Source organism: Gossypium raimondii, chromosome 13 (assembly GCF_025698545.1).
Source record: "Gossypium raimondii isolate GPD5lz chromosome 13, ASM2569854v1, whole genome shotgun sequence".
Lineage (NCBI taxonomy): Eukaryota > Viridiplantae > Streptophyta > Magnoliopsida > Malvales > Malvaceae > Gossypium > Gossypium raimondii.
Genome location: NC_068577.1, coordinates 19,522,425 through 19,535,399, shown reverse-complemented (window position 1 = coordinate 19,535,399; position 12,975 = coordinate 19,522,425). Strand labels below are relative to the sequence as shown.

Here is a 12,975-nt window from a genome sequence, read left to right as displayed (position 1 = left end):
CAGGGGACAAACGGCTGTGGTACACGGTAGTTGGAAACACAGAAATTTACACATTTTTACAAACCCTTTTAAACTTAAAATTATACAGTTTTGATAGAATTATTGTCGAAAAAATAATTCATTTTAAAAAATAATTAAAGTGCACTTAAAATATGAACATGTTGAATTTTAGTTAATTTTATAATTAATTTTGATGAATTTTGGTTATTTTCGACAAATTTGTACAAAGGGCGAAAAATAGCTCGGTAGACACTCCTAGAAGCGCAAAATAGAGAAGCAATTTGAAGTATTGAGGTGAACTAAATTTCAACCTAAGATGGTCCAAGATCATATGTATTAATTCATAATTTGGGTTTATAAATTATTATTAATTAATTATGAAAGAGTGGTCCAGTTGAATTGAACCGAGTGAACCGAACCGACCAAGAAATAGACAGCCCAAAAACCGTCCCAAGAGCTTACCCAAATCAACTTATTAGCTGAATATTTAAGCTTCCAAATAGGCCCTTGAAGACTTGTTCAAGTTGCTTTCAAACCCCTCTACAATTGGTGGCTATATAGATTTGCCCCAAGCCTAAATTAGCAAAGTTGAAACTATCAACCTTGCCACATGTGTGGCCCGCTAAGGGAAGGCTCTTTGGCTGATAATTTTAGCTATTTTTAGTAGCTCTCCTCAGCTATAAGAACCCGCTTAGGCTGGTCATTTGAAAAACACACCTCAAGCATTCACATCTTTCCTCTCTTTTCTCCACTTTCTTTCTTCTTTTCCACTCCAAAATTCCCTTACTCTCTTGTCAATTTCTCCACTTGGGAAAAGGGGCATTCATCAGCTATTTGGAGCAAGAATTAAGTGTTCATAGCAGCCTTGGTCGATGAGGACAATGCAGAAGGAAGAATGGTGCAACTAGTCAAGCCACGGAAAAACACCGAATTTGATTGTTGTTTCCTATCTCTTTGATTTTTGTTGTTGTTATGCTAAACATATCGATGAATATTTATGTTGTTGGAATGGTTAATTTAATAAATTTAGCTTGAATTTAATTTGTGTTAGGTTGATTGTATTTCATTTGTTAAAATTGTTGAAATTGTGTTTATGTTGTTATAGGCCTCGGTAAGAAGCTTGATTAAGTAAAATCCTGACTAAGTAATTCTTGCATTACAATTGTTCGGTAACTAATGAATTAATTATTTAAATGGATTGAAATTGTAATTAATGGACACAGTAGTTAATCAGTGCATGTTTAATCATCTAAGGTAGCTGAAGGTTAGATTAGTAACGAAATCTGAAGATAGATTTGCCTTGCATAATTTGCAAGATTATTGTGATTAAACAGTTTCAAGGTAAGGATACTTTGTTACCTCACATAATCTTTTATGCGTTTATTAAATCGAGTTAATTGTTTGAATTGACATAGGGATATGTACAAGAGATTATTCCGATTTAATAAGTATGTATGTGCAATAACATATTTGCCTATTAAGATTTGTTTAATCGATTGAATTGACATAGGGATATAGTCAACAGATCAATGGATTTTGGTAGCTGAGTATGTTCATAAGTGGTTGAGATTGTGATTGTGTACACTTGCAAATTTCTGTCATTCCAAGTTTTTGGCATCGTTGTCGGGGACCGTGTTTTAAAAAAGTCATTATTTGTGAAGTTATTAGTTTTGCATTTTGGTTTAGTTTTCTATTCAAATTTTAACTTAGTTAATTTTTATGTGATTATTTCAAGTGTTTATGAGTATTGACCGAATCATCGATTTACTCCATATAGACCCTGAGATTGAACCAATTTTTCGATAGCGAAGAAGACAAGCAAGTCAGAGAATGACTAAAGAGATGAACTTCGAAAATTTGAATCAAGGAAATGTAGCAAACCTTGCTCAAAATCCTATCCTTATTGTTGATGATAGGGATAGAGCTTTGAGATCGTATGTCATGCCTGTATTTCATGATCTTAATCTGGGTATTAAGGGACTCGAAATTGATTCACAACAGTTCGAGTTGAAGCCAGTCATGTTCCAGATGCTTCAGACAAGTGGAATGCCTACCTAAGATCCTCACCTACAGTTAAGACTGTTTGTGGAGGTGAGCGATTCTTTCAAGTTAGCCGGAGTACCCGAATATGCATTACGATTGAAGCTGTTACAATATTCACTAAGGGATAGAGCTCGGACTTGGTTGAACTCATTACCACCAAAAACAATTTTAACATGGCAAGAGTTAGCCGAAAAATTCCTTATGAAGTATTTTCCGCCTAGGAAGAATGCTAAGTTGAGGAATGAGATCACTGTTTTCCAACAAAGAATTATTACGGAAGTGCCCTCATCACGGAATCCCACATTGCATATAACTTGAGACATTTTATAATGGTTTCAATGCTCATACAAGGATTGTAGTGGACGCTTCTGCTAATGGTGCTCTCCTTTCTAAGTCTTATAATGAGGCTTATGAAATCATTGAAAGGATTGCCAACAACAATTATCAATGGCCAACCAATCGACCAGTGTCAGAAAAACGAGTCGCTGGAATAAATGAAGTAGACTCCCTTACATCACTCACATCTCAAGTATCATCAGTATCCTCAATGTTAAAAAATCTTACTACTAATGGGTGTAATAGTTTTGCAGCACAACCACTGAATAAATTTGAAAATGTAGCCTGTGTTTATTGTATGGAAGGACATTTGTTCGAAGAATGCCCATCGAACCTAGTATTACATGGGTACCCAGAACCAAAACTGAGGAAGGCAATGGCTGTAATCCAATTTCTATAACCCATCATAGCGAAACCACCCGAATTTTTCCTGGAGTAACCAAGGGGCAGGAACCAGTAACAATTATGTTCAACCTAGATCGACCTAGCCACCTAGTTTTTCCCAAGAAGCTCAGAAACCAACCCAAGCTAAACCATCCAATAGCCTAGAGAATCTATTGAAGGTATACATGGCGAAAAATGATGCCTCTCTCAGGAATTTGGAGAATCAAGTGGGCCAGCTTGCAATTGAACTCAGAAACAAACCACAAGGTGCTTTACCTAGTGATACGGAGAATCTGAGGAATCTAGGGAAGGAGACTTGTAAAACGTTAACATTAAGGAGGGGAAAGACTTTAAAGTCCAATTCTTTCAAAATTGAGAAGGAGTGGAAAGACTTTAGAGTCCAATTCTGTCCAACTGAGTGTTGAAATTCCAGTTTCACCGAAAATTGAATCTGCAAAATCTGAGAAGGTAACTTCTAAACTAGCTAATTCTGGTCAACTAATAACTCCGATAGATGCAAAATTGCCACAGAAAATGAATCAATCAGTTCCAGTAAAGAAACCTGTACCACTCTACCCTCAAAGACTTTAGAAGAAGAAGCAAGAAATTCAATTCAAGAAGTTCCTAGACGTACTCAAGCAACTTCATATCAACATCCCATTGGTAGAAGCACTTAAACAAATACCAAACTATACCAAATTCATGAAGGATATCTTATCTAAAAAATGAAGGCTTGGAGAATTTGAGATGGTAGCCCTAACGAAGGAATGTAGTGCATAGCTTCAAGACAAACTCCCCCCAAAATTGATGGATCCTGGATGTTTTACTATACCTTGCAATATTAGAGCAACATATTGTGGTAAGGCACTATGTGACTTGGGTGCGAATATTAACTTGATGCCCATGTCATTATTTAAGAAGTTGGGGATAGGTTAAGTTAGACCTACTACAATTACACTTCAATTAGCAGATCGATCCGTAGCACATCCAGAAGGAAAAATCAAGGACGTATTGGTATGTGTAGACAAATTTATCTTTCCTGCTGACTTTGTGATTCTAGACTTTGAAACAGACATAGAGGTGCCAATTCATCTTAGAAAGACCATTCTTAGCAACCGGAAGGAACCTTATTGATGTGTAGAAGGGCGAGCTTACTATGTGTGTTCAGGATGATCAAGTAACAATTAACGTTTTTAAGCCCATGCAATTTCCTGACACAGTTGATGATTGTTCTGCATTGTCTGATTTAGAGGATTTAATCATGGAGAAGGAACTCAATTACGTTGAGGACCCATTGAAACAAATTTTGACATCAGATCCTCCAAATAATGAAGAGGAGGATGAATGCTTAGCTTTGTTAGAAGCTAATCAAAGGGGATTTAATCTGCAATCCTACTTTGAATCTTTGGAGTTAGAGTAAAGGGATTATGCCCAACCAAAAGCGTCAATCAATGAGCCATCTAAATTACAACCAAAGGTACTTCCCTCACATTTGAAATATGTTTACTTAGGTACCTCTTCTACTCTACCTGTGATTGTTTCAGAAGAATTAAGTACTGAGCAATAAGAGAAACTCATCAAAGACTTCTCCAAAGTTGCTAAACCCTTATGAAAATTTTTGGAAAAGGACATGACGTTTCAATTTGATAAGGAGTGTTTAAGAGCTTTCAATGATTTGAAGTGTCAGCTAGTCTCGGCACCCATAATGGTTACACCAAACTGGGATTTTCCATTTGAATTAATGTGTGATGCAAGTAACTTCACGATCGAAGCTGTCATGGGTCAGCGAAGAAACAAAGTTTTTCATCCCATCTAATATGTGAGTCGAACTCTGACAGGAGCTCAACTAAATTTCACGGTAATAGAAAAAGAGTTACTTGCTATTGTGTTTGCTTTTGACAAGTTTCGATCTTATCTTGTAGGTACCAAAGTGACTGTTTATACGGACCACTCGGCAATTAAGTTTTTACTTGCCAAGAAAGACGCTAAGCCGAGACTGATCCAATGGGTACTTCTATTTCAAGAGTTCGATCTAAAAATTCAAGATCGAAAGGGAGTGGAAATCTAAGTAGTAGACCACTTGTCCCGATTGGAGCTGCAAGAAGGGAAATCTCATCTTATACCAATTCGAGAGACGTTTCCAGATGAACACATACTCAAGGTAAATCATATCCATAATACCCCTTGGTTTGCTGATATTGCTAACCTTTTAGCTTGTGGTTTGATGCCGATTGATAAGACGTATCATCAAAAGAAAACGTTTCTTCACAATGTGAAGTACTATTTGTGGGAAGAACTGTATTTGTTTAAAAAGTGCACAGATCAAATGATCAGGAGATGCATGGAAGAAGATTAAGTACATAAGATTTTATAACATTGTCACGTAGCTCTGAGTGGGTGACACTTTGGAGGTGCACGTACTGCAACCAAGGTATTACAAGTCGGATTCTTTTGGCCAACACAATTCAAAGATGCATATGCTTATGTAAAGATTTGTGATCGATGTCAAAGGGTTAGAAATGTCACCATCAGAAATGAGATGCCTCGAACAAACATCATAGGGGTAGAATTATTCGATGCTTGGGGTATTGACTTTCTCCATCCTTTCCCTTTGTCTTCTGGTCACAAGTACATATTAGTAGCAGTAGACTATGTGTCTAACTGGGTTGAGGCAGAGGCAAATCTGACAAACGATGCTAAAGTTGTAATAAAGTTTTTGCAAAAACATGTGTTCACAAGGTTTGGAACCCCAAGAGCCATCACCAGTGATGAAGGGTTCCATTTTGTGAACAAGTGGTTGAAATGGTTATTAGATAAACATGCAGTGAAACACGAGGTCGCTACAGCTTACCATCCGCAGCCATATGGGTAACTTGAACTACCAAACAAGGAGATCAAAGGCATACTTGAGAAGGTAGTTTGCCCGAACCGACGAGATTGGTCCAAAAGACTAGATGATGTTTTATGGTCTTATAGGACAAAATACAAGACACCTTTAGGGATGTCACCCTATAGGTTAGTCTTTGGGAAAGCCTGTCATCTACACTTGGAGTTTGAACACAAAGCTTACTAGGCTCTCCAACGACTCAACTTGGATCTTAAAACTGCCAATGAGAAACGGATGCTTTAACTTAACGAGTTAGAAGAATTCTGAATGTCTTCATACGAGAATGCCAAATTACTTAAGGAGAGACTCAAGGAATGGCGTGTCAAGCACATTCGAGTTTGAGAATTTGAAGCAGGTCAGCAAGTTTTATTATGCAATTCCAGATTAAGGTTCTTTCCAGGTAAGTTAAAATCACGTTGGTTCGGTCCATTTATGATTCAACTAGTCTATCCATACGGAGTTGTTGAACTTCAAGGTAAGGGAGGTAATTTTCGAGTTAATGCTCAATGCTTGAAACATTACTGGGGAGATAAAATTGAACAGAATCAAATCTCTTTTATTTTATCATATATTTAATTTTTCTTGATCTTCTGTTTGAATAAATGATTTAGGGTATATTTTCAGGATTAGCATGTTTAAATAAATTTTGTCTAGGATATTGGAACTTAAGTGGGACCACTTGTGACCTCTCCAATCTTTCTTGAGAATTGATTTTAACATAATTTCCCAAGAAATTATTCGAAATGACAAAAGAAATTTTTATTTTTCAAATAAAAGGGTTAATTTTGATCCAAGTTTTATGTTACAACTCAATTTTGAATTTTCATTAAGTCTAGGAACTTAATTGAATTATTTTTAAAATTTGGTTACTCTTTTGTAAATATTAAAAACTAGATGCCTCTTTTTGTAAATATTTTCAAAAAACATCTAGAATAAATGTTTCTAGTTCAATAAAAAGAAAGAAAAGATGATAACTATTAATATATAATTATATCCATTATAATATATATTAATTATTATCACTTTATTTAGAGTTAGGATTAGTTTTAATTTAATCATATTTTATTCGATAAGTTTTTATCTTAATAAATTAATAGCAAATAATAATTTAATATGCATTATAGTAATTATTAATTGATCATTACTTTGAGTAGAATTAGAACTTAGAATTTTTAAGAATTCTACTCTAGCTCCTACTCCTTTCACTACAAATTCCACCCATCCATTCTTATTTTTTTTCATTCATACACCATTCCCGCCAAAAACACCAAAACCCTTAAGTGTCGAAACCACCTAACAATTCCCTAGCCACAGCATCGCCCAGCTGATCGGTGAGTAGCAACCCGCGCATGCCCACACCAGGCCTGCTAAATGATCCGCACCCTGCTCACATCCATCCCCTGCTGCGCACTGCTGCCTTACATACCTAAGCGGCACACCACCCTTTCACCCATCCTTAGCCAAAACCCCTCAACCTGTTTTAATTTGCCATCTTTTGATTCAAAATTATTTCAACTCGTGCATCTGCCCAAATTGACGAATCACAAAACAAGTTCCATTATGAAGAAACCAAAGCAAGATACGAGAGTATCTTCACGAATCAACAGATGCATCCAGATAAAGGTTTCACATTGAAAGAAAGCAACTATATTGGTTTTATAGCACGTATTTGTCAGATTGCTGAAACTCCCAATTGGGAGTTGTTTTGTGAGAAGAGACCTAGTGTGGATGAGGAGTTAGTACGTGAATTCTATGAGAATTTAACCTCAAGCAAGTTGATGGAAGTTCCAGTTTGTGGAATCAAGGTACCAATAACTTCAAACGCTATTAATGAGTTCTTTGAATTGCTTGATTTCGAAAAAGATGAATATTCATCCTTGATTAGTAATATAGAGCCTGAAAATTTGCAGGAAATTCTCGAGGAACTTACAGATTCAGGTTCTAAGTGGACTGTTTCAAAGCAAGGAATCCACACTTGTCGAAGAGAATATTTGACACCTCGCAAAGGTGTGGTTCTACTTCATTCGATCCAGCCTTATGCCTAGCTCACATGGGACTACAATCTCATTAGAGCGAATGGTCTTATTATACTCGATTCTAGCTAGGAAGACCATTGATGTGGGAAAAATAATCCTGAGGGAAATGCGGAATTGTGCCATTAGATGTTCACGTTCTGGCCCAACTTACTTTCCCTTTATGATAACAATTCTGTGCTCGAAAGCTAAATTTCTTACAAACATAAAGAAAACAGGCTATAGCCAGGGCACAATCATAGATTGGGACCTCTACCGAATAGCTGAAGACTCTGTTCTACAGCAACAAGTTAAAGAAAGTGAGGGTCTCGAAAAAGAAGAAGAAGTGCTTGATAAGGTGGAACCAATGGAACCAGAAGCTGAACTTGATATCGAGAGTTCAATGTCCAGAGCTCAACCGCCTTGCCAATCTTCGAGATGAGCTGTCAACACAGATTGGGACCTCTATCGAATAGCTGGAGACTCTGTTCTACAGTAACAAGTTGAAGAAAGTGAGGGTCCCGAAAAAGAAGAAGAAGAAGATCCCACAGAGATAGAGCCAGTTCAATCGGTTAAAATCCCTGATAAGGTGGAACCAATGGAACTAGAAGCTGATCTTGATATCAAGAGTTCAATGTTCAGAGCTCAACTACCTTGCCCAGATCTTCGAGATGAGCTATTAAAGTTGATGGAATAATGCAACATATGCAGTGGCAGCAACAAGCTTACTGGAACTACTCAAGAATAATGGATGACTCGATGAGAAGTGCTCTGAAAAAAATTTACAATAACCTATTTATTTTTGTGCCTATGTTTCCAGATTACGTATTTGAACCACCGAGCCCATTATCAAAAAAGGAGCGAAACGGTTCATGGAAAGACAATAATGATGGAGCAAAAGATGAGTCAAATTTGGAAGGATTTGCAAATAAATAAAGGGGAGATCTCGACTTTATTTTATTTATGTTCTTAGGTTATTTGAGGATAAAGTTAATTAGAAATTTTTGCATAATAAAATAAGAGATGGAAAACATTAATAAAATTGAACAAGTCGCGATGTATAAAGTGTGGCAAGAGATATATACATGTTTAGGATTGGATTTAGAAATAGCTTGGTACTTAAGCAGTCAAATTGACTCACTTTTTCTTTCCTAGAATCTTACCTGGTGTATAGTATCTATTTACTTTAAACAATGAGAACATTGTTCATTTTAAGTAGGGGGACTGAAAAATTGCAATTATTTCCACTCAGAATAAATAGTTCTTTTAATTATGATTAGGATATATTTTGTTCAATAATTTGAAATTTTGTTAAGTATGCTAAACTTCAGTATTAATAAAGTTCTACTATTTCAATAAATTGTTATGTTAGCTGAATAATGATATAAATGTATTTTTAATAAAGCATGAAAATCGTACCATAAAATTTTTAGTTCCTTAAGAAAGGTAGGCATGCATGAAAGTTTAAGTCTCTAGAATTGACTTAGTAGTTTCTTGAGCCAAAATGCTAGGAAGCATGGAATGTTGAAAATAATTTAGGCAACACTTGTTTGGACTGTTTGAGCCTTTCAAGCCAACCTTGATGAATTTTTATCCTTTGAAACCCAACTTTGAGACTATATGGCCTAGTTTTATTTGAACCCTTGCAATATTTAGCCATCACTTCTCTCTTAATTATCTTTAAATTGTCCCAAACACTAGGTTCAGTACTATTCAGAATATTTTTTGAAAATAAGTTTGGGGGAGTTGACAGAAGTATCAAATGCTCTAAAACTTGTAGTACATACACTAAAATGCTTGTTAAAAAAAAAGAGAACACGTGTACTTGAAATAAAATAGATGTACCAAGGAGCATGTGAAAGCAAAGTAAGTTGGTGTATTGAGGGAAATTATCCTGAAGGTCCGATTGAAGCTAAGTCTAGGGTTTAAAAGCCTAAATTTATCTTTCTTTTACCTACCTCAGGCCTAGCTTCGTTACAACCTTTTTAAATACCTATTGATTCAAGTTTTCTATGCTACCTACATTAGTGGAGAGAAATAGCTATGTTCAACATATGAAGGCATAAGTTGAACTTAATGATGGCAGCTTAATCTTGAATAAGGAAATAAAATCAAATTGTTAAGGGTTAACATGTCTTGTTAAGGAAGCATTTAGTCTAATTGTGTTATCATAATAGTTGTTGAGATTAAGTTGAACTATATGTATACTTAAGTAGCATAACTATCAAATTTCTTGTTTTTAAGCATAAGTATATTAAATTCATAATTCTAGGAAGAATGTTATTCTGAAGGAATTTTTCAAAGGTGTTTTCTGAGTAATTCTTTTTAATTTGTGAATTACTCGAGACGAGCAATGAATTAAGTTTGGGGGTGTGGAAACACAGAAATTTACACATTTTTACATACACTTTTTAACTTAAAATCATACAATTTCGATAGAGTTCTTGTCGAAAAAATAATTAATTTTTCAAAAATAATTAAAGTGCACTTAAAATATGAACATGTTGAATTTTATTTAATTTTATAATTAATTTTGATGAATTTTGGTTATTTTTGATAGATTTGCACAAAGGGCAAAAAATGGCTTGGAAGACACTCCTAGAAGCGCAAAATCGAGAAGCAATTTGAAGTATCGAGGTGAACTAAATTTTAGCCAAAGATGGTCCAAAATTATATGTATTAATTCATAATATAATAAATTTTAGTTTTTATCCAATTTAATTTGCGTTAATAAATTATTATTAATTAATTATGAAAAAGTGGTCCAGTTGCACTGAACCGAGTGAACCGAACTGACCAAGAAACGGATAGCCCAAAAACCATCCCAAGAGCTGACCCAAATCATCTTATTAGCTGATTATTTATGCCTGCAAAGAAGCCCTTGAAGACTTATTCAAGTTGCAATCAAACCCCTCCACAATTTGTGGCTTTATAGATTTGCCCCAAGCCTAAATTAGCAAAGTTGAAACTATCAACCTTGCTACATGTGTAGCCGACCAAGGTAGGGCTCTTTGGATAATAATTTTAGCTATTTTTATCAGCCCTCCGCAACTATAAAAACCCCCTTAGGCTGGTCATTTGAAAAACACACCTCAAGCATTCACATATTTCCTCTATTCTCTCCACTTTCTTTCTTCTTTTTCATTCCAAAATTCCCTTACTCTCTTATCGATTTCTCCACTTGGGAAAGGAGCATTCATCAGCTATTCGGAGCAGCAATTAAGTGTTCATAGCAGCCTTGGTCGATGAGGACAACGTAGAAGAAAGAACGATGCAACTAGTCAAGCCACGGAAAAACACCGGATTTGATCAATTTATGTTGTTGTTGTTATGCTGAACATATCGATGAATATTTATGTTGTTGGAATGGTTAATTTAATCAATTTATCTTGAATTTAATTTGTGTTCGGTTGATTGTATTTCGTTTGTTCAAATTATTGAAATTGTGTTTATATTGTTATAGGCCTCGGTAAGATGCTTGATTAAGTAAAATCATGACTAAGTTATTCTTGCATTATAATTGTTAGGTAACTAATGAATTAATTATTTAAACGGAATGAAATTGTAATTAATGGACACAGTACATAATCAGTGCATGTTTAATCATCTAAAGTAGGTGAGGGTTAGATTAGGAATGGTATCTGACGATACATTTGCCTTGCATAAGTTGCAAGATTATTGTGATTAAATAGTTCAAGGTAAGGATACATTGTTACCTCACATAGTCTTTTATGTGCTTATTAAATCGAATTAATTGTTTGAATTGACATAAGGATATGTTAAAGAGATTATTTCGATTTAATAAGTATGTATGTGCAATAACATATTTGCCTATTAAGATTTGTTTAATCGATTGAATTGACATAGGGATATAGTCAAGAGATAAATGGATTTTGGTAGGTAAGTATGTTCATAAGAGATAAATGGATTTTGGTAGGTAAGTATGTTCATAAGTTAGGAAATTATCGAGTTGTTGTGAACTTATTCGTAACAATATAAACATGAGTTTAATAATTCTAAGTTAAGAAATGTAATTAACCTAACACAATTATGTCATCTTGGTTAAAATCATATTTTGAAATCGTGCATTTGAGATATATTTATTTAGTTTACTTAGTTTAAGATCTTCGTTTTTAGTCACCCTCTTCAAACAAAGTAATTTTCTTCACCAAAGTGTTTTAAATAAGCATTCATAAATAATTCTTTTCACAGTCCCTATGGGTACGATAACTCGACATTTACTTGTCACTTTATTAATTGATGGGATTGTGTACACTCGCACATTTTCGTCGTTCCAAGTTTTTGGCGCCGTTCCTAGGGACTATGTTTTAAAAAAGTCATTATTGGTGAAGTTGTTAGTTTTGAATTTTGGTTTATTTTTCTGTTCAAATTTTAACTTAGTTAATTTTTCTGTGATTACTTCAGGTGTTTATGAGTATTAACCGAATCATCGATTTACTCCATATAGACCGTGAGATTGAACAAAGTTTTCGACAGGGACGAAGACAAGCAAGTTAGAGAAGGACTGAAGAGATGAACTCCGAAAATCTGAATCAAGGAAATGGCGCAAACCTTGCTCAAAATCGTATCCTTATTGCTGATGATAGGGATAGAGCTTTGAGACAGTATACGATGCTAGTATTTCATGATCTTAATCTGTGTATTAGGAGACTCGAAATTGAGGCACAACAGTTCAAGTTGAAGCCAGTCATGTTCCAGATGCTTCAGACAGTGGGCTAATTCAGTGGATTGCCTACTGAAGATCCTCACTTACAATTAAGATTGTTTATAGAGGTGAGTGATTCTTTCACGTTAACCAGAGTACCCGAATATGCATTACGATTGAATCTATTCCCATATTCTCTAAGGGATAGAGCTCGAGCTTGGTTGAACTCATTACCACCAAACTCAATTTCAACATGGCAAGAGTTAGCAGAAAAATTTCTTATGAAGTATTTCCCGCCTAGCAAGAATGCTAAGTTGAGGAACGAGATCACTGCTTTCCAACAAAGGAATGATGAGTCATTGTTTGAGGCATGGGAAAGGTACAAAAAATTATTAAGAAAGTGCCCTCATCATGGAATCCCACATTGTATACAACTTTAGACATTTTATAATGGTCTGAATGCTCACATAAGGATTTTAGTGGACGCTTCTACTAATGGTGCTCTCCTTTCTAAGTCTTATAATGAGGCTTATGAAAACATTGAGAGGATTGCTAGCAACAATCATCAATGACCAACCAATCGACTAGCGTCAGGAAGACGAGTCGCTGGAATACATGAAGTAGACACTCTTACTTCTCTTGCATCT

At 35.2% G+C, this 12,975-nt stretch overlaps 1 non-coding gene across 1 annotated transcript; it reads right to left on the bottom strand.

The window, feature by feature from the left end:
• Positions 1 to 12,639: 12,639 nt before the first annotated feature.
• Positions 12,640 to 12,746, bottom strand: LOC128036271 (small nucleolar RNA R71). Its single transcript, XR_008193069.1, has one exon. It is a non-coding gene; the product is annotated as a small nucleolar RNA R71 (small nucleolar RNA).
• Between the last annotated feature and the right edge of the window lie 229 nt (positions 12,747 to 12,975).